Source organism: Oryctolagus cuniculus, chromosome 11, assembly GCF_051225735.1.
Source record: "Oryctolagus cuniculus isolate XC-2025 breed Fujian yellow rabbit chromosome 11, ASM5122573v1, whole genome shotgun sequence".
Classification (NCBI taxonomy): Eukaryota; Metazoa; Chordata; class Mammalia; order Lagomorpha; family Leporidae; genus Oryctolagus; species Oryctolagus cuniculus.
Genome location: NC_142877.1, coordinates 36,131,043 through 36,150,770, shown reverse-complemented (window position 1 = coordinate 36,150,770; position 19,728 = coordinate 36,131,043). Strand labels below are relative to the sequence as shown.

The 19,728-nt window shown below is 42.0% G+C and overlaps 1 long non-coding RNA gene across 1 annotated transcript in view; it reads right to left on the bottom strand.

Annotated features, from left to right (window-relative positions):
- Nucleotides 1-18,826, bottom strand: part of LOC149123412 (uncharacterized) — a 734,608-nt gene extending 715,782 nt beyond the window's left edge. The window contains exon 1 of the long non-coding RNA XR_016215947.1: nucleotides 18,671-18,826. This is a non-coding gene — a long non-coding RNA (uncharacterized LOC149123412). The remainder of the gene's footprint in view (nucleotides 1-18,670) is intronic.
- Between the last annotated feature and the right edge of the window lie 902 nt (nucleotides 18,827-19,728).

Genomic DNA, 19,728 nt, shown 5'->3' with positions numbered 1-19,728 from the left:
GACTGCAAAGTCATGTAGTGAGGGGTGTAAAAAATGGACAAAAGGCTTAGTAGTATGAATGCAATGAGTTAATTGGGAGGTGAGCAGGGTGGTCATTGGTGAACATGGAGTGATCACCTCCTGGTCTCATTCACTGTCAACTTCACACTCTACTCCCTGATACTCACTTTTAACTATGCTCTGACTGGTCCTGAGCCAGCACTATAATGTTTTGGAAGGAGCTGTGAACCTTTGAGTTGGCCCAGATCACACCCTTGCTAATTGGATGTATAGGTCATTGATCCTAAGCTGAAGCCTTGAACTCTACTGCTCTGCCTGCACAAGCATTGCAGGTATTTGCTGCTCACAACATGTATTCATTTCCCAATGAAGACTCTAACTGAATGTATGGAAGGGGGTGTGAGTAGAATTACATGCTTGAATTCTTCATTCTGTTTTGTGAATAACCCTTTCTTTCTTGCTTTCCCATGTCACATATTCGTATCTAGGAACTACATCAAAAAGCTTCAATGCCCACTGGCTTCCAGCTGGGATTACTAAAGGGAAAGACCCAGGAGACCTAAGGGGAGGAGGAGAATGAGGTCAGGGCATTTATGCCCCTGGTTCTTTCCCTGTGAGGTCACCTTGGCTTTCTGAGCCTGTTGACCTGACCTACATGACTCAGTCTTGCTCCCCTCCCAGGTCCTGGAAATCATTCACTCCCCTCATTCCTTTGGACCTAAAGATGTCAATGCCCAAGGTTCCCTGCAGTATCCCTTATTGTTCTTTTAGCATTCTACCTATATTTCTGTAGCTAATCCTCTTATCAATCAACCTTCTCTATTTCATCCTGATTTGCATGTGCCTTCATCTTCCTATAAGAATTCTGCCAGATGTGTTCATGCATGTATAGAAAATAGCCAACCCCTCCGTATGAGAAAAGAGCTAAGGACTCATCCTATCATTGTGTCCTACTCAAAATCCAGAATATCCCTGTGACAGTATTGTGTTACCATGTCATACGTGGCTTCTCTTCATCCTGAAATGTTTGTGCTATAAACATAATTTCTGTACACTTCCCATAATAATGGTGGAAGAGGAACAAAATGAACCCCCACACACACACACAGAGAGAGAGACACAGACACACACATTAAAATAGGAATAATGGAAAACACATAGTAGCCATTTGTGCTTTCTGAACAGACTTTTAAAGATCTGAGGATGTAGAATGTTATTTTATTAGATTCTGATCCTATTCTCTGGAAGCAGACCTCTTGCCCATTGTTCTCCATTGTCCCTGGGTCTCCTTTCCAGGATAATTCTCCTTTGTCCATAACATCCCTTGGTTACATTAATTGGGCATTGGGAATATTCTCTCCTCTGCACTACTTTCTCAGTGCACTGCAGGGTTGGAAGACCAAGTGTTGTTTGAAACCTCAGTAGTCACAGATGTTTTCTGATGGGAGTTATAGCTTCTTGGGTGTAACATTTTCTCAAAAACTCACCAGGCTTCCCTCCAATTCGTTTTCAGTAAGTTCCGTATATCAATAAACACACTGGTATTTCCTTTCTATAAGATGCTTGTTTCCTCATCTCAGCATATGCACCATGCTTTTAATTTAGTGAAAGCTACTTAGAGGCTTTTGGCTTTAGTAATTACATCACATAAACAACAACAATAAACAAAAAACTTTGAAACTTTGCTGTGAAAAGTTTTATTGACAAAGCATGGTGGGAAGAATCACTATGTTCCTAAAACTGTAAATATGTAATGCATGGAATTTGTAGACCTTAAATAATTTTTTTAAATAAAAAAGGAAGCCCTTTAAAAATCCCAAAGTCTGTCTTGCGGGTCTCATATCAGCTCTTCCCACATTTCTGCACTACCTCCATTCCCCACTCTGTTCTTCTATTTACTTGTCAATTCTATCAGAAATCACTCCCTTTCAGATCTGTGATTCCTTGTCAAATCTATCTAAGAGAAAACCAAGAGCAATGCTAAAGTTCTGGAACACTTCCCTGAGAGTTTCTGGTTCAGAACCCACATTATCTGATATTTAGTAAACTTCCTCAGATGTCAATTTTACCAAATATTTTGTTTCTAGAAAAGACAAACTGCTATATATTTAGCCTCTATACAAGTTTCATACTCACTACCAGTCACTTAGCCATAGCTACGTATTTTAGGCTTTTGTGTAACACCCCACTTCTGGTAACAATTTCAGCATTAGTCATGGTAATGCTGGATTATGTTCTGATTACAAATTATCCTTGCAAATACATTTGATCAACATAACAAAGCTATATTCATAACTCAACCTATATAGCCAACAAAGGTATTCTTCATATAATTGTCCATGGTGGCACAGCAGGGGAACGAAATGCAAGGTGATCACATATGAAATTTAGAGATTCAGCAGAAATGGCATTCATTGCTTCCACTCACTTCTTATGAAACAGAAAAAAGGATGTGGGCTGGAAAAAGGGGAGTAGATAGAATTCCAAGAGCATCTCCATTTTCATCATTTTTATGTGAGACACCTATACATTTTTCAGAGGGCATATATTGTAATTTAGTTCCTTCCATAGCACATCATCTTTTTTTTTCCAGCACAAATTGCTTCTTCAATATCAACCATATTATATCTAAAAGCAAGAACATGACTGGCAATAAAAAAAATAATAATAATGGGAGCCGGCACTGTGGCGTAGTGGGTAAAGCCTCTGCTTGTAGTGCCGGCATCCTGTAAAGGCACCAGTTGGAGTCCTGACTGCTCCATTTGTGATCCAGCTCTCTGCAATAGCCTGGGAAAGCAGTGGAAGATGGCCCAACTCCTTGGGTCCTGCACCCGCATGGGAGACTTGGAAGAAGCTCTTGGCACAGCTCTGGCCATTGCAGCCATCTGGGGAGTGAACCAGCAGATGGAAGACCTCTCTCCCTCTGTCTCTGCCTCTCTGTAACTCTGCCTTCCAAATAACTAAATAAATCTTTTAAAAATAATAATAATAATAAATCATAGTAAATGTGAAGTGGTATCTGATTTTCAGAGTCATGACCTTGAACATGGTCCTGATTCTTTGTCAGGATTGAGTAAGTCCATATTGATATTTTTTCCCTCATCATCTCCCACACTATTTTTCAGAGATAATGTTCAAATTAACAACCAGTTCAGTACAGTCACCAGCCAATCAGAACAGATGTGGACCTATCAGGATGGATGCCAGCTGTAAGTGATCACTGTGTTTATCCAAGCATGTACCAGTACGTCATTCTGGCTGTCCCCCATACACCATATACCAAACTTTAGACTACTCTCCTTGCCCTGCCACACACTGTGTCCCAGGCCAGAATGCATTTCATCACATATAGAAATCCTTCTGCCAGTTCAAGTTGTTTGCAAACTCCTCTTTCCAAATTCTTAATTCTCCCCCTGTGTTTCTCAGAGTGCTGCATCCACATCTCTATTATTACATCCTTATTTTGAGCTACTATTGATAATATTCACATGCTTCACCACAATAACTTTGAACTGCTCTAAAATGAATAGCAATGTTTTATTGAGTTTGTACTATGTACCTGGCACTATTCCTAGTGCTTTAAATGTTTTAATGTTGGATTCTGGATAGACCTCTTTTACCATCTCCATTGTGCAGATGAGAAAACTGAGCTAAGAGAGGTAAACTTATTTGCCTCAAGTTAATCTTGTTAATCCAAGCACCTAGTACAGCCCTGTAATCACAGCACTGCTGAATAAACAGGACTTCTATCCTCATTGTTTGGTATCTTCCTTCCTATTTATTATATGCAACTTCTGCATCCATTGCCACGTCTCCTTCTCTGCATCTGCTCTCTTTGGATTTTTACTTATTTCTTTTCATTTTATTTGAAAAAGAGAGAAGGGTAAAAGATAGAAAGAGAGAGAGAGAAGGAAGATTCTAGAAAACCTAATAGACATTTGAGTTTCAAAACTGAACACCATGTATGGATATATAACTTAAACTTAGATTCAATCTATAAACACAATTGTATATTTTCCTGGACATTTATAAATTTCGGATTTAGGTAGCTCCTACAAGTATAGTGTGATGCAAAATAGTATCAGAGAATTAAGATTTTATTTTGTTCTATTGCATGAAAATGTCATGTGCAAGCTTCCTGAGTTGATGACCATGGAAACTACAGGAGCTCCTGTTTCTCTTATCACATTGCAGCCAGCACGCAAGAAGATGAATCAAAAGATACTTCAGGCATGTTCACACTTTTCTTCTACCGCAACTCATGGGCAGAAGTTAATCACTTAGGGCCTGGTGCTGTGGCACAGCAGGTTAATGCCCTGGCCTGAAGCAGCTGCTCCACTTCCAATCCAGCTCTCTGCTATGGCCTGGGAAAGCAGTAGAACATGGCCCAAGTCCTTGGGGCCCTACCCCTGTGTGGGAGACCTGGAAGAAGCTCCTGGCTCCTGGCTTCGGATCAGCACAGCTCTGGACATTGCGGCCATTTGGGGAGTGAACCATCTGATAGAAGACCTCTCTCTCTCTCTCTCTCTCTCTCTCTGCCTCTCCTCTCTCTGTGTAACTCTGACTTTCAAATAAATAAATAAATCTTAAAAAAATAGAAGTTAATCACATAGTTACTTTGCCACAAGGAAAGCCAGGAAAACTAGTCATTGTACACCATTTACCTGGCTAAACTGGGAGTTCTATTGCTGTGGAAGAAGGTGAAAGCAAGTAATAAAGGAAAACTAGTAGGGTTTTGATTCAGCCAGAACACTCTCTCTTTATGGTCAAGGCTAGTTGTGTCATTTTCCACTTGAGACATGTGAATACGTTTCATTCAAATGACGTCAAAGTATAACAGAAGCTGTATCCCAGGATTCTTTCATGTAAACTTTATCATTCAAGCCACTACAAGGGTGATGCTGGCTTCTGATTCATTTTATAGCAAGATACATTTGGAAACATGCTACTTAAGTTAACAACTAAAAGAAATAAAATTTCAAAGCAGATTGATGACTTTTTTCATGGTCACATTTATAAGGACATAAACAGAATATCAGTTCAGTGATAACACCTTACTTTTAACTATCATAATGTATTCTTCTGTGCCACATTCAAATGAATTGGACAGTTTCAAAAACTTACTGGTTTTTCAAGTAGCACCTGCAAACATACATGCACTCTTGAGTTTCACAGTGAGAATGATGATATTATGTTGAACTGTGAGGATTATTAGGCATTTTCCATATGTGATGTCCTCAATCTCTGTTCTTAATGTTTTGAATACAAATCTCTTTTTCTTTCTAAAGCAAAAATTAGCACTTAAATGCCACTACATATGTCCACTCAGATGCCTATAGGAGCAGCATATCCAGACTCAGGCAGATTCTAGTCATTGACTTGCAAAGAACATGTGCAAAAATTTTATCAATCACTTTTCCACCCCAGTAGGACAGATGGTTTTTACCACCATTCTTTCAATGGGCCCTTGAAACAGTGCTGAGGGTGGGCCCTGGGCTTTGTACAGAGGGGTGGCAAATGCCTCCTCACAATGGAAGCAGATCAGCTGGTCTCCTCCCAGGCAACCAGGAAGACATAGACTACATCAACACTCTCCTGGACGTAGAGGAATCCGTCACAGAGGTGAGTTCTGGAAGATTTCACAAGCACAGCTCCCGCCCTGATAGCAACTCTTCCAAGTTTCCAGGTGCTGTACTAAATGGCTGAAACACACTATGCTAAGACCTTATAACACTCTTAGAAGAGAGGGATGCTGTTATTCATGTTTACAGGTGAAGAAAGGAAGGCTCAGAGGTGAAGCAACTCTCCTAAATTTATAGAGAGAGTAAGGAATGGTGCCAAGATTTAAAAGCACGTGTCCTTTATTCTGTTAGACCCTATCCTACACATATCTTATGGACTCTTACACACAGAAAATCTGAAACAGGAAATCACTTAGCTTCCCAACTAAACCAATTATTTAACTGAGTGCTTTTCTGTAATAACAATTCTCCATTTTCTTTTGTATGCAAGCCTATCATTACATGCAAAATTATTATTGTTTATCTTCTTTCATGGACCTGCTAGCTATTTATTACCAGTTATATAAACAATACTTCTTAGTCTCATAATACATTCCATGTAGCATTTGTTTTTCTAAAAAATAAGATAATATCAGTGAAAAGGAACAGGTAGCCCTGAAACCTATAGTAAGAATCGAATGTCGGTGTGTTCCAAAGAGTAAGAGGCCCTATATAATGACACATTCACAATGATCAGATGATAAAGTAGAGACAGTGAGGAGTAAATTGATTTTTTCTCTAATTCCACATGTCCTATGACAAGTATATGTTAAATTAATAATTGGAGAAAGTAAAGGGCATCATTTAAAAAGATGAACTGGAAATAAGTTTATTACAGACATTTAAACATTACAAATTCTGATGAATTTTTGGAGTTTTCTAGTATCATGAAATAAGAAAGTTGGAAACTCAGCCATGTCAGAGCACACCATACCCAAGAACTTGAATTTTCTGACCATTTCATTGACTTCCAGTCGATCACATTTGACAGTGTAATAGAGGACAGTAGGGAGTCAGAGAAGCAAGGATTTCAGGGTGTGCCTAAATGCTCAGGGAACCAGGGAACCACGCAGAAAGCAGGTGAAATGAGGATTTGCGGCTTCACTAACAGAAAGATAGAAAGAATGAATCCTGGGCTCAAGAACAAGGGTGGGAAGAGAAGAGGGCCGGGAATTATAGTTGGTTCTTACAAGTGACCCTGGCAAGTCACCTCAAAGTGAAATGAGTCACACACCCTTGCTTACAGACCCTGAGTTACAGTAGGCTTCGTCAGTGTGAGAGTTTTCCTGTAAACAAGCTAAGCTAGCTTGTCTTCCTTCTTAGACCTCGGAAGGAGACAAGTAAGTTCACAGAACAACCGCATGACTTTGGACAGATCCTAATCTTCTGAGTATTTTCCTTATTTTAAAAATGAAGTGATTGACCACATCCCTCTATCCACAAGATCCTTTCCAATCAGACTACCCAATAAGTCTATTGTTTCATCACCAGATGCTTCTTTTCCCACAAATCAAATAGAGGAATGCCTTTCGGGATGGGAAAGCATCCGCTCTTCCCTGGAGATATCCACTTTGTAATATCACTCATTCCAAAGCTAAATGCCCTCTGCATTCCATTTAAAAATGTAAGCACCATCAACAGCAACTATAGATGTCCTAGAGCATGGCTTCAGAACACTGAATTTCTGAAGAAAATGGAAGGACTGCGTATTTTCTAACTTTCCCCAACCTCCACATGCTACCCCATGACCACTCTGCCTGGTGACAGTGGCAGAACCTGTGTGACAGAAAGAAGGTGACTGGGTTCTGCAATGCAAAAGTATCTGAGAATCCAGGGGGTGGAGGAGGACAAATGCTCCTGGGAGAAGGCTTTACAGCTTTTCTCAGTGGCCCGGTGAAAGGAAACCTCTAGCATTTCATAGGATAAGACTGGAACATAATTATAGTGACTAAAATAGCCCAAGGCCGAGCTGACAATTTGGAAGATGGTGCCCATTCAGAGTGAAAGGGAGGTAAGAGACACTAGCGAGAAAGGGTATGGAGGCAGTTTTCCTTGAAAGACCTGAAAATGAGCAGCAGGGAAGATAAAAGGATAGAGGCTGGACACAATGGCATATTCTTCTCTAAACCACCTAATTCTGCTGCTCAGTATTCAGCACTGTCAGGCTCGGCGGAGCTCTCAATGAGCGCTTTATGCAGAGCCTCATTATCCACTCAAAGATAGAGGGAACGCCATGCAAATGAAGCCAAGCCCACAGATACGCTGTTAAAATACTGCAATTTGTCAGCATTTAGATAAACAAATAAAGGGTAGACTGTGTGTGGGAGGTGGACCCCTGAGAGCTTTCAGGGTATTTTGACACTTGTTGTGAGAAATATCTTAAAGGTCTCCACACTGCCTCCCTCCTTATCACTTAGCGGGAGGATAAAGACTAGCTAATTTACTTATGACGAAGATAGTCGGGAGACTGGAGGAATCTCTGCTTTCATCCCTTGGTACTTGAACTCTTGATTAATGTCCTACCCATTAGGCTAAGTCTTCCCACTGTTTGGTGCTTACACAGCTTCTGGGAGAGGGATCAGCAAAGTGTCTTAGAAAGGTTTGCAGGAGAAAATACACACACACACACACACATTCTCTCGCTTGCTCGCTTGCTCGCTCCCACATCCACAAAACTGCTAACAGACCATTTAGGACAGCGTGTCTCATGGCCAACCATAAGAATGTGGAATCATCCTTCTCAGGTCAAGAATATGGTGAAAGAAAGATTTTAAAACACCTGCTTTGCTTCTCCCGGTAACTCTGTGTTGTTGATTTTAGAAAAATGAAATTATCCGTGTTAATTGTCTGGAGTTGACAGGCTCTACCCCTTCTGTCCGCTGGAAGGGAAAGCATCTTAAAGAAAGGCAGGGAAGAGACCGACAAAGCCGCCTTTGGGGAGCGACTCTATTCTGCAGTTTCTTAAAGGACTTTTAATGATGCTCTGGTGACAGCACCTTAGAAATCAGATCGAATCAATTGTAGCACAATTTCAAAAGCAAGATTATGCGACAATGGGGTCCTGTCCCCTCCCCGAGCACGCCTGGCCACAAGGCCGCCTGCAGAAGCTTACCCACAGCTGTTGCCCAGCCCAAAGCTGTGGCGGCGCATCCCCAGCCACCCCACCGGGGAGCCAAACCTTGGTGGCATGAGTTCCCCATCCATCTCATCTCTCCCACAAAGCAAGAGTCACTAAACCCTCATTTGTGTCTCTTTGCTGCTCAGGCCATCATACAAACTTTCCTGTTCTTTAGGGGAGAATGATGTGGACTTAATTAAGTGTGGTAACGCATGCGTAAGGCTGTATTGATGGAGGAAATGTGGTGCAGATGTGGTGTGAAATGATGGCGAATTACTCTTGTGAAGAACACAAATCAGGGTGAGTGCCCATTATCAGAGGCCAAAAGAAGTTACTGGGCACTCAATTATCGCCTTCTTTGTTAGCCCAGCACACCAGATGGTGACAACACTGAAGAGTCTTCTATTATCATAACATTTTCCTAGAGTGCCTTTTCTTCTTCTCCAATTCACCATAAGATGATTACCTTCTTATGGTGAGTTGATTGTGGGAAGGGTGCTGGGGGGTCATGTGAGCTTTGAGCAGGGAGTGGCAGAAAAAGGGGACAGCAGGCTGGGTCTGTAGCATAAGAGCCCGTTGATGAACTCCGCTGTGATTTGGGCTACCCCATAATAGCTTATACGAAATGTCTGTTTGCTCCCCTCCTCCCTCTGAATCAACCACTCCGCCTCTGCCCCCAAATCCAGAAGACACAGTGTTCGAATGTGACCGGCTGCTCTGCCTTCTGTCAAAGCATTTCCAGCCAAGTGAGCAGTTTTTCTTTTAAGGAATTGAGTGGCCCTCAATAAAATTAATTCCTACTCATTGGCAGCATTGAGGCATCAGGTGAGGACAAAAGTAAACGAGCTTGTGAATATAGGGCTAGTCATTAACTCGAGGCACCCAACTCTATCATCTGCCCATCCCTCCCTGGCTCCAGAGAGGGGGGAAAAACAACAACCCATGGCAAATAAATAAATAAAACTTCACACCGTGAAAGTCTCTGAAGCAGCAAGCCAAGACTCAATGCTTACAGAACTTGAGAGGGCTGGAATGACCCAGGCCCTGAAGAATCTTCCTTATAAATGAAAAACACAATAGTGACAAGTTGAAACCACATGTTATTGCTTTGTTCACCGCTGGATAGCTCGTTTGGAAAAAATGAATTTCCAAGTGAGTCCAGGTGATGCTTCTAGATATGAATTCTAGAAGTCGTTGGAAGACGGGGAACATCTCAGATTCTCTACTGAAAGCAAAGGACCCTATTGACCTCACTCTGAAGTGGACTGTTGTTATGGTTTCGTCTGTTTGCTAAACACAGTGATGGTGCTATGAGGAGTAATGTCTTCATGACTTTCCTGCGGAAGACAAAAGGACAGCCCGAGCGGTGTCTGCTGGAAACCCGATCATGTATGTGGTTTCCAAGACTGGCACCCACATCCTACTTTGGGGTTAGCCAAATAAAAGTATATTTTGGTTTTGTGCTGCTAGCACTGAGGAAATGATGGGTATGATCTCGGGTTCAGAGTTTATGTTTACTTAAACTGCGGCAGCCATGAGACACACGCCCATTTTCCATGAGTGAACAAAAGCTTCCCTGCCCCCCACCCCCACTGCTTCCAAAGGGAGCATTTGCCCCTCTAATCCTTGTGCCTTCTTATTTAAAGCTACAGACACTGTAATGTTGGCTCACCCAAAGAGAAACCACAATGGTGCCACGTTATAGCTTAGAAAGTCAACACTGGACACAAAGCCTGTTTATTATCCACAAACACATAAAATCACAGATATGCTATGCATAGATTCAATTTCCACCTTGTCTTGCCTTTAATAAATGAACAAACTGTACTAGCAAATGAATAATCAGGGGTGATAGCATCTAGTTTTCCAAGCATGCAGCAGAAGGGTACATTTTTCACTAATAATAACATCCACACAAAAAGCTCATCAGAAATCCCTAAATCACATTTTGGCTGCAACTAGAAAGACATGTATGTCCATGGCATTAGGCCCAGGTGTCTTATTTTCATAATCAGATAGCTCATTTATCTAATTCCAAAGAGGACTCTAAATACATTTTGAATATCTTTTGTGATACACACAGAACCTGCATAATCTACCAAACAATGGGAAAGGTTAGTCCACAAAAAGACAAAATTTAAAAAAAAAATTGTGCTGCTCACTATCATTGTGTTCTTGAGAGGTACATGGCATTCTGTACTCCATTTTCAACATCCTTAATGGGATGTCTCCTATGTTCTCTAACACTGGAAAAACTCATGAATTCCATTTTTCAACAAGTGGTTATTGTTTTGGATATTGTTCTTTTTCTTAGTGGGACAAGAGAATGGTTTGCTGCTGCCACATGTTACAGCCAAGTCCCAGAGGTGTGGAGTAGGACAAAAGCATGATACAACAATAGGTCAGTGGGGAGCTCAGTAGGCTGGATGTTGGAGACCACAAAAATATTGTGAGACCAACTAACAATCTTAAATATACTCCCTAGATCCTAAATTGTAGGGCTATTTATAATTCAAGAAACATAAAATGGTATTTCCATATATTTTGTGAAAAACTTGGTACACAAATTAATTAAGGACATAGTGCAGGGTGCAACTGTACCATCTTTAGGACATGTACCTGATAAGATGCATAATTTAAGCATAGACAATTCTTGTCATCAGAATAATTTTTAAAAAGAGGCCGAGAATCTAGAAAGTTATATAAAACCCCTCAATTTGTAAACATTCAACACTAAAAGATACTTTAAGAAACACTGCACAAGTTCAATTTAAAAAATAAGATCTTGAAATAAATGAGAGCTACCAGCTATGACTTTTTTAATCTCAAATCGCATGGTTTCAACTCTTCCCTGTGATTTTTATTTCCGCCATTCCCTCTCACCTCAATTACCCATGCAGTCTAGAGGCAAAAACACTAAGTGAAGGGAAGTTCATAAAGAACATTGCCAGATCGCCAATGATTGTATGTCCTGAAGAAATTAGGTAAAAAGTTTTCAAGATGTGTGGTCTTCACGTAGAGAAAATTGCATTTTCAGTTCAGCTCTAACATGAGGCTTCACTGTATCTGTAGTCTTCAAAAACATCTTCGGCGTATTGATGTGCCATATTGAACACATTGGACTGCTTTTAATTTGTTCTGCCTAAGAATAAGAATACTGTGGCTGGAGCTGGCACTGTGGCATAGCGGGTTAAGCTGCCACCTGTAGGGCCAGCATCCCATTTGGGCGCTGGTTCAAGTCCTGGCTGCTCCACTTCTGATCCAACTCTCTACTATGGCCTGGGAAGCAGTAGAAGATGGCCCAAGTCCTTGGGCCCCTGCACCTGCCTGAGAAAGCTTGGAGGAAACTCCTGGCTCCTGGCTACAGATTGGCACAGCTCTGGCCATTGCAGCCAATTGGGAAGTGAACCAGCGAATGAAAGACCTCTCTCTCTCTGCCTCTCCTTCTCTCTCTGTGTAACTTTGACTTTCAAATAAATAAATAAATATTTTAAAAAAAGAATACCATGGGTGTAGACATATTCATCTAAAACCTGAAAATATGGTGTGTATATAATGAGCCACACCAGGCACACATGATCTACCATGTATTACTTGAGAAAAATGCCCTGGGAGAGTTCATCTGAAGGACAACAGTTCAGAGATTCTAGGATGGTTTATAAGATAGCAAGGAGATTACTCAGAACCCAGGATCATGGCAGTCATATGTGTGCTCACAGGGAGTTCATACGTGAGGCTCTAGGACTTTGTGGAAATTGTTTTCTACCTTACCCTTTATAAAATAGTTCTTGCTCTCCAGTTTTTAAATATCAGTACCAATTTTTGTTATAAAATTTAGTTTCCTTCCTCTTTCTCTACTCTTCCCTTTTTCCACTTATATAACCAACCTGGATATTTTCTGCTTTGAATCTATAACCATTGCTATCATGGAAACAAAACCATTTACATAGAATATGACTTTTTTATCCTACCAGGCAGATAAAAGGTTTATAAGGAATTAACAGGATGGAAAGTTGGCCCACATCCTTCTTTAGTTTTTATGCCTTCTCTTTTTTTAAAAAAAAATTGTGTTTATTTGTTATTTATTTATTTGAAAGGCAGACAGGGAAAACACTTAAAGAAAGAGACAGAGACAGATGGAAAGCGAGTAGTCTTCCATCTGCTGATTGACTCCCCAAGTGCCCACAATAGCCGGGCCAAAGCTAGGAAGCCAGAACTCAATTTAGGTCTTTGAGGCAGGTGACAGTAAACCCAATTTTTGAGTCCCCACCTACTGCCTCCCAGGGTGTGCTTCAGCAGGAAATTGGAATCAAAAGTGAAGATGGGACTCAAAGTCAGGCACTCCAATAAGGGATGCAGGTATTCCAAACAGTGTCTTAATCGCCAGGCCAAATACCTGATCTCTTGTTTCTTCTCATACTTCATTCTTTCATCATCTTGAATCTATGGATTGGAGCTCCTGAAGCACTAACTCCAGGCTACCACAGAAATCAGAGGCACTAATCCCAGCCTACAGTCATTGTCCTTGATTTTAATTTCTTTTGAGAATATAAAAGTATATGCACCCAAAATCTGACTTATGACAAGAAGTTCAAACACAAATGCCATTTTGAAATTTCTTTTCTTCTATCATTCAACAAATATTAATGGTGTGCCTATTACAGTACCATAAGAAAGTATCCAATGAATGCTATTTCTGATAGGAAGCTAGAAAGAGATGGAATGGGACCTTAGTGAGAAGTCCTTAGGTCAAACAGAGGCAAGTCCTTGTAAGAGATTAACGTGGTTCTCATGAGATCCTAGTTGGTCCTCATGAGAGGACTGTGAAAAAAGGCTTAGCCTGGCCCTACCCTGTGTCTTCCAGTGGCTTCCTATATTGAGATGGAATCATTCAGTCTCTCACTAGATCTGAGCCAGGTTACAACCAGAACTGAGATGATGCCATGCCCTTGAATCTCACAAACTGTAACCTAATTCAATCTTTCTTTTTTTCATAAGTACCTTTATCTCAGATATTTCATTACAGTAATGAAAAACAGATTATATAACCTATTACACAAGTATAATATGCATATAATGCTGAGTAAACTAGACATGATTCCTGTCTATCTGAGAGATGATGATTGGCATCCCATATGGGTGCCAGTTCATATCCTGGCTCCTTCACTTCCAATCCAGCTCTCTGCTATGGCCTGGGAAAGCAGTAGAGGATGTCCCAAGTGCTTGGGACATTGTTCCAATGACTGTGCTAGAATTAAACAACAGTAGGGAGACTATGGATAAGTCCCTACACTCATCAAATTTATATACTAATGGAGAAGATGAATATTAGACAAAAATTGTGTGACGTCAACAGGTGGTAAGATTTCATCAAGAGATTTTGAGCTATAGGAGAGAGAAGGGTAAGAGTAGATGTTATTGAAGATAAGATGGTGAAGATTGTACAGTATCTGAAAATCTTGAGAAAGCAAGTCTTCATAATAGTAAAAGACTCTTCTAAGCAGTGGAGTACATGAAATGCAAAGGCTCTGGAACAAGTGTACTGAGTGTCCCCAAAGCACAGCCCTGCCAACTCCACATGCCCCATAACTTTGAGGACATAAAGAATGGGTCTCTGAAGATGCTCTCATCAGCCATGGCATCCCAAGAAGAAAAATCTGTTTTCCGTTACTGTCTCATCTTTGTGAATTTAGTTTTTAAATTTTCTGTGGTTTCATTAAATTGAACCAGAAGGAGACTCTGAATAGATCTTTTGCATTGGGAAACTGAGTTAGAAACCAGCTTGATGTCTGGTTCTTTGGGTGTAGCCAGTGTCCCTAACTCTCTCTGACAATATGGATTCTTTGTACCTCCCTTACTAAAGGTGGATACAAAGTTTTACCACTTCCAAAGTCACATTGAGGTGGCTCCACTCAAAGCACACAGGTGGTCCATCCAGGAAGAGCCAGGTGTACCCATTATCTCAAAAACTCTAAAGCCCTTAATAAAAACCATAATATGGAGGGGAGCGACAAAACAAGATTTTTTTCATATCGATAACCACGCTTCAAGAATATTTTGACTCTATCTTTAACAGATTTATCTACAAGCAGCCTTCTCTGGACTAAAATTTCAGAGATAAAATCTTCCATTAACATTTTACTCAACTGGTGTGCATTCCCATGACAAGAAAAGATACAGAGATGCTGTCTCACTATACTTCTTCTAGAGACCCACTGGCTGCCTCAAAGCACCACCCTACTCAATGGCATGCTTGGTGAGGCTCACACACTGAAAAAAGGGTAAAATAAAAGCTCCTCAATGCTGAAAATCGAGGAGTTCACATAAAATCTTGGCTTCTGTGAGGCCATGATAAATTTGGAAGCCCTGGAAATAATAGGATCACAATCCCTCATGGCAACAATTGGCTGGATTGCAACAGGTGATTCCCTAATGGAGAGCATGTGTTTTACCCTAGTGCCTGCCATCTCTTATACCATTTCATCCACTCACATTGCTTAATTTTGCTTCCTACTTGGTCTCTGTAGGCATTGACTGTTAGGTCTCCTCCTTTAAAACATTATTTTATTCTTTTCACCCAACCCTTTTTCTTCAAATGTTGAAAATAACAAAAGGATTTACCTCATTATGCTGGATACATCCAATGACCTCTACAATCTGATACCTTAAGTTACAAATGAGGCAAAGGCTTCCTTGTTTCTTCACCCTAATGTGGACATTTTTAAAATGATGGTAGACATAAAAATAATTAGTAAATAGTGGGAGGAAATATTCTTGAGAATTGGGGGGGGGGGTTTCTCAATATTTGAGAGTCTAACAGAAGAGGCTCTGATTTCCTGTCAATCAAATGATTTTTAAAGCTACTTTGGCAACAGAGTATTTCAGGTAAAGGATTCAGCAACCTTCTCCTCGCTACAATGTAAACTGTCCAGGAAAATAGTAGTAAGACCCTCAGCAGACATTTCTGGAGGCATGAAAGCCATAGTCCCATCATGGCTCTTCTAGTCAGGTCTGCTCATGGACAACTATACACTCATGTCAGAGTCACACCTTACAATTCCTCATATGCCTATAGAAACCCCATTTGGGTAAAAATTGCTCAAAATGGCTGTGTTATGTAGAGAGGAAGGAAGAAAGATTTTATGATGAAGGCTAAATACTTACGCATGAAAACACCATTCTCCTCTTGCTCAGCTTGGAAACATCTTCCTTTAATTAGTTATTTCTGCATTTATTTCCTAAGGCTGATGAACAGCTGGATTTTACTTGAAGTTAGACAAAGAGCTGGATTGGGGAGTACATTTTAGTATCCGCTACTTCATCTAGTAGCTCTGGGGTGCATTTCAAACATCTTGTTATAAGCCTGCCTATATTATTACCACCTGTGACCTTCCCTTTTATAGCTGCCAGTGTTGATCGGAACTCATCTGCCTCTTTCTGAGCAGCAGTCTGGGAAGGAGGAACTGGGGAGATGTGAACTTGATCTAGAGCTAAGTGCACAATTTGAAAAACCCTTGAAATTTCTTTGAAAATGGAAGCCATGGAAGGGAAATTGGGGAGAGAAATGCTGATATTTTTCTTCCTCTATTTCTCTCTTCCCACATTTTAAGTAGGTTGTTAAGCTGGATAGTAGTGTGGGTTAATAGGCAGTCAGTGAAAACTGAGGTGCAAAGTGCTTGCTTTCCCCCAAGGGTTGTCTCTAGCTAGGTTGAAAGTGCCAGGTTCCACTGGCGCAGCAGCTCACTAGGCTAATCCTCTGCCTGCGGCGCCGGCACCCCGGGTTCTAGTCCTGGTCAGGGCACCAGATTCTGTCCCGGTTGCCCCTCTTCCAGGCCAGCTCTCTGCTGTGGCCAGGGAGTGCAGTGGAGGATGGCCCAAGTGCTTGGGCCCTGCACCTGCATAGGAGACCAAGAGAAGCACCTGGCTCCTGGCTTCGGATCAGCAAGGTGTGCCGGCCACAGTGTGCCGGCAGAAGCGGCCACTGGGGAGTGAACCAATGGAAAAGGAAGACCTTTCTCTCTATCTGTCTCTCTCACTGTCCACTCTGCCATTCAAAAAAAAAAAAAAAAAAAAGTGCCAGGTTACCCTCTCCTTGAAAGCTTCCAGTTTTAAATAGCAAGGGAATGGTGATTCCATCCTCCATCGCTCACAGTTCCTATCCCACCCTTCGGATGGCTCTTTGTTTTATAATGAGCAAACCAGATAGGATAAAAGATAGCAAATCAGGTCTTTTCATGGGTTTTGTCTCTGCCTTGTAACTGAATGTCAAGCTGATAAGTTTTATTCTCCCTCCAAATTGTGCTTAAAAACCCCAGTACCACAGACCTCTTTGGGTTTTTTTCTCTCTTTTGGATCCCCCCCTCCATACCACTCTGGTTGGAGGTCTTTGACTCTAATAAATCTTGCTTTTAAATCTCTCTGTTTGTTCGCTTGGAAACTTCTTCTGTGTGAGACAAAGAACGAAAGTAATAATACTTTCTCTGCTGCCATTTCACCCCTAACAGTAGCACGCTTCAAGAGCTGTTGGCAGGTGGAAAGCAGAGTTCTTCTCATCTCTGGGTTTCATGTCCTAGGGACTAGAGGAAAAGGGATTCAAGCCTTTGAGGACAACAAAGGGGAAACAGAAATAGGTTTGTGGTCCCCCAAAGAGGGATAGGTGTCTACAAGTATACTCAACAGGAGTAAAGATACTTAAACTCTGCCTTTCCAAGTAACACTTTGGAGAGGGTTGGAACTTCTGAAAGGCAGAACTGCTAGTGCCTGACAGAGGTAGGATGCTGCTAAGATTTGCACTTCCTAAATCTAACTCCACAGCTGAGGTCTGAGGAAACCTGACGAACCGCATGTACTTGAATTGTGACAAAATAGAGTCCAGACACCTTTCCACTACAGATATTTGCCTTGCCACAGGAGGGTACAGAATCTCAATAAATGCTGTGGATGACTGTTGATAGCTCAGCAGAATGAAGACATACAAGACTGTTTAAAAGAAAATTATAAAACAAATGTATTGCTTAGTTGTATACACCAATTGTTTCCTAAGTTCTGGTTTCTTAAGTCCAAGTACCAGGCAGCAGGTAAGAGGGAAGTAAAGCTTGCAAAATGTCCCAGGTTTGTAGATGTCACTTTTCTACCCCTACTCCAACAAATGTCTGAAAATGATTATTTCACTGTTAAACTCTACAAACACTTTAGGAATAAAGAAATCTTTCAGCATCCAGGTATTTATGATCAATTTAGAAATACAATGCTTTTATAAGTGATCATTAATTAAAAGGCAGCTCAATGCAAGGGTCTCTTGTGGTCAATTTATTATTTTCTTTTTAATTTTTTTTTTTTGACAGGTAGAGTTAGACAGTGAGAGAGAGACAGAGAGAAAGGTCTTCCTTTCTCCATTGGTTCACTCCCCAAGTGTCCGCTACGGCCAGCACGCTGCGGCTGTGCCGATCCGAAGCCAGGAGCCAGGTGCTTCCTCCTGGTCTCCCATACGGGTGCAGGGACCCAAGGACCATCCTCCACTGGGCCATCCTCCACTGCCTTCCCAGGCCACAGCAGAAAGCTGGCCTGTAAGAGGAGCAACCGGGACAGAATCCGGTGCCCCAACCGGGACTAGAACCTGGGGTGCTGGTGCTGCAGGCGGAGGATTAGCCTAGTGAGCAGCGGCGCTGTCCTCTTGTGGTCAATTTGATGCAGAATTTCTGGCCTAAGCAGATTTGCAGTGGCTGGATATAACAGATTTCAAAAATGGCCCCAATTTTCCAAACCTTTTTATATCCATGCCATTTACAATGTGGCTTTGCACATACTTCCACCAGGAGGCAGGATCTATGTCAGTATTTGCTGATTCTTGGCTGGCCTTACAGTTTGTCCCCTGGTGTCGCTCCCCCTCTTCGTGGAGGAACGACACTAAACCCTGCGCTGTTCTTTTGTCTACTCAGCCCTCCCCGGGTTTGCTGCTGGTTCTTCCCGGGTTGGCTGCCGTCCCTTCCACCTCCGTGGGAGGGCGGTTCCCCCTGCCACTTTCCCCACTTCCGCGGGGGAGCGGCACACTGCCGGCCGGCTCTCTCGGGGGCTGCTCAGGTGTTCCTTCAGATAGATGTTCCTCGTGCATGTTGTCTCTCTCCTCCTTTATAGTCCTCTTCCACCAATCCCAACTCTGCTACCCACACACCGAGTACGCTGCTCTCCTCCAATCAGGAGCAGGATCAGCTCCTGCAGGTTATTGGTCGAACTGGAGGCACCTGTGTAGAAGTTGTTTACTCCTCCCCCAGGCCATATTGTGGGAGAGCAGATGCATAGAATAAGTCTTAATTCCAGTAACTTAGTCTAGTCTGAGTTGCTCCCCACCCTGGAGCATTGAGAGATCATGTGGAGCAGCGTGGAGTTGCTTTCCATTATTCTAGACCATTCTAGACCACTCTAGACCTGCCTGCCAGTCTTACTCATAAACCCCATTTCCTAGCCCAAAACAGCTGAAGTTCTACAGACCACCATGGATGGAAGGAACCATCAGTGGGGATTGTCTCAAGCCACTGTTCTGTGGCAGGACCCCACATACAGCACACAGGACTAGCCTATCAGTAGATCACTGCCACACTGGAATAGTCACAGGTGGCTTTCTGCAGGAAGATTTAGTCTGGAAGGGAAGACTGGAGTGATGGGTGCAAGCAGAGACAACCGCTTTTCCTGACTTTTTCGGTCATTCCAGTTTATTAATCAGAATCCTGCTTGTCCTGGATGTGTCCCCCTTCCTCTTTCAGGGTTCTTTCCTCACCTTGCACAGCCTTCCTGTGGGCTCTGGGAATCTTTGAGTACTATACTAATGCGAGAAGCGTAGGCCTCTCATTTTATCTCTGTTCCAGTCCTGCTGGGCCAATCTTGGGAGTTCTCTCTCCCTTCGTTGAAACTCGGGATCTGAACACTTGGGCCTTTTTGGCAGATTTATATAGAGCTCACCAGGCCCACAAAGCTCTGCGGGTGCCCAATAAAACAAGATATTTTTGCTGTTGTGTTATTCCCAGGACTCAGATTCTCATTATGGCATACGAT